The sequence below is a fragment of the Orbicella franksi genome, chromosome 12 (assembly GCF_964199315.1).
Source record: "Orbicella franksi chromosome 12, jaOrbFran1.1, whole genome shotgun sequence".
NCBI classification, from domain to species: domain Eukaryota; kingdom Metazoa; phylum Cnidaria; class Anthozoa; order Scleractinia; family Merulinidae; genus Orbicella; species Orbicella franksi.
In genome coordinates this window covers 16,438,762-16,441,261 of record NC_138156.1, presented here as the reverse complement: position 1 = coordinate 16,441,261, position 2,500 = coordinate 16,438,762, and the positions used below count along the sequence as shown (strand labels likewise).

General features: G+C 40.5%; 1 protein-coding gene and 1 long non-coding RNA gene across 2 annotated transcripts in view; both read left to right on the top strand.

Moving 5' to 3' along the window:
- LOC145462502 (uncharacterized) overlaps positions 1-2,500 on the top strand; it is a 212,152-nt gene that overhangs the window by 67,019 nt on the left and 142,633 nt on the right. The window lies entirely within an intron of this gene.
- LOC145462452 (uncharacterized) overlaps positions 1-2,500 on the top strand; it is a 28,282-nt gene that overhangs the window by 21,089 nt on the left and 4,693 nt on the right. The gene's annotated exons all lie outside the window — the stretch shown is intronic.

The following is a 2,500-nucleotide window of genomic DNA, read 5'->3' as shown; positions in this document are numbered from 1 at the left end:
GAAGAAATGGAAGAGAAACAATTTTGTTTTTTTTCTCGAAACGCAAATTTTCTTATCACAGATGAACAAGAACTAATTTAATTATCAGATAGTCACGGATACCACTTTCTTTTTCTGCTGCCACCTTTGTTGTTAACAATAAAACAATTCAAAATTAATACACAGCAATATCGATTGATACGACTGGGAAGCGTTTCAATGAGAAGTATTTAAGGTAAATAGCGCTACTTGGCCGATATTATCCTGCATCGATGAACGAGTCTCCCCAAAGACTGATTAAATAAATAATATTTGAGCACTTTCCTGGTTTCTTTTGTCAAAAATTTACAATTTGCAGAATATTAAAGCCACTAACTCGGGAACTTTTTGGTCTCTCTTACAGACGCAGTTAAGGCAAGAAATAAATAAGCCGCTAATGTTCTTAAGAGAATAGTACCACAAGGAGAGCAAGGGGTTACTTGAGACAAATATATACAGCTTTGCGATGTTGACTCCCAACCACAGGCAGCCCAAGCTCACAATGCGAGGAGTTTTTTTTTTTTTTTTTAATCTTTATGCGAACGTTCAGCGCGCGAAACGTGACACGGTTACCACCGACATCAGGGACTTTAAGCAGCGGGAACGCGGACGGCGACGGGGACGCCGAAACCTGTGAGAAGGCTGGGGAGAGAACGCCGTTGTGGCGGGAATTCACAAACATTAAGCAGCACCGTCGGAAACCGCGGTTTCCGTACTATCAAGCTTATTGACATTATCGATATTCGTCCTCTGTTTATCAGGATGAACTAGGATCACTTCATTGAAAGAAGTTCGCAATCAACTCTTAATAATCCACGATGAAGGTGTGTTAAACGATCAGGAACTTCTACTCTTGCACGATTGAAACCGGTCGAATGATCTCGATCAACCTCATGATTCCTTTCCTGATTTTAACTTCGATGTTTTGAAGACGACGAGTGCCGGTCCGAATTTCGCTTCCACAAACGCAACTTGCCCCTTCTCGCTGAGTTGTACAATGAAGTAAACGAACTTATCATCAGTAGATATTTAATCAGACTGGTGCGACAAATCAGCGTGCCGACTGATAAAGATCTAAGTAAACCACTGATCTTACGACTGAAAATGGAGACAGCTACGGAAGTTTTAATGGTGTCTACCCTTTTAAATGTCTTAGAATTTCACCATGATGAGCCATTTGACATTTGAGTACTTCTCGAAAGGAAAAATTTCGATTGAAATTCGTGTAAGTTGTCTTTATTTACATTAGCTTTCAAAAAGATATTTCACGGCACTCACATGTTCGCCGACTGGCTTGAGTTCGCTTCAGATTTCTCGACGTTTCTTTAAAATGAAATATCTCACATAACAAGAGAAAACAAGCATTAAAGTTCCTCGAAATTAGTAACACGGGTTATTTAGCGTTGATACAGCAGAGGAAACGAAAGCAAAAACTCACGTTTTCAGACAACGCGAAATGAGCTTCACTCACGTCGGGCCCGAACGCAGAATGTCAACTTGTTTCCCGCCAGTCATGCGCAGTGCACCTTTTGGCTTTTCCCTGATCTTATGGCGTTCCCGTCGGCGTCCGCGTTATCTTTGCTTGAAGTCCCTATCTACTATTACATAACGACCGAGTTTGGTTACGTGAAACGTGACCTTCGCCTTGCAGTATGTGGTGGTGTTGTGTTACAACGGTTTGAATTTATAAAGGTTTGTATGGGGAAAAACAGTAATCGACATTGTAGCTGAAATTTTGGTATTTTTGCAATAAAAATGACTCACCTCAATGCCTTGTTGTCTTTTCTATTGTCATCTCGCTTCTCAGCTCGATCAGTAGAGGAAAACCACAAAGCGACAACTTGCTTAAAAGGCTTCGGATCGAGCTGAAAAGCGAGATGACAATAGAGAAGACAACAAGGCATTATGGTAAGACATTTTTATTGCAAAAATATCATAATTTCAGCTATAATGTCGATTAACGTTTTTCCCCATACAAACCTTTATAAATTCAAACTGTTGTAACACAACACCACCATATGCTGCAAGGCGAAGGTCACGTTTCGCGTAACCAAACTCGGTGGTTATGTAATAGTAGATGTCGGCGGTAAATTTGTCACGTTTCACGCGCTGAACGTTCGTATAAAGATTAAAAAAATAAATAAATAATAACTCCTCGCATCGTGAGCTTGGGCCGCCTGTGTCCCAACTGACAAAGAAATAACACGTTTTACGTGGGGTACACGTGTACCCAGCTCACCCCCACCATTTCCTTGTCTCTAGACTAATTAATTAATTGAAATTAATTAATTAAACAAACATTTAAGTTAACACCTTAGCGAATTAGTGCCTTAGCCCTTAGCGGCAGGCAGCCCCGAAAACCGTCGCAATAGTGCATTCTGCATTAATAACAGGAGGAAAAGCAAGATGCGAGAAAAAATGTGATAGGAATTCCCGACGAAACTATAATGAAAAATGGAATTCGGCAGTTTCGAGTAGAGGT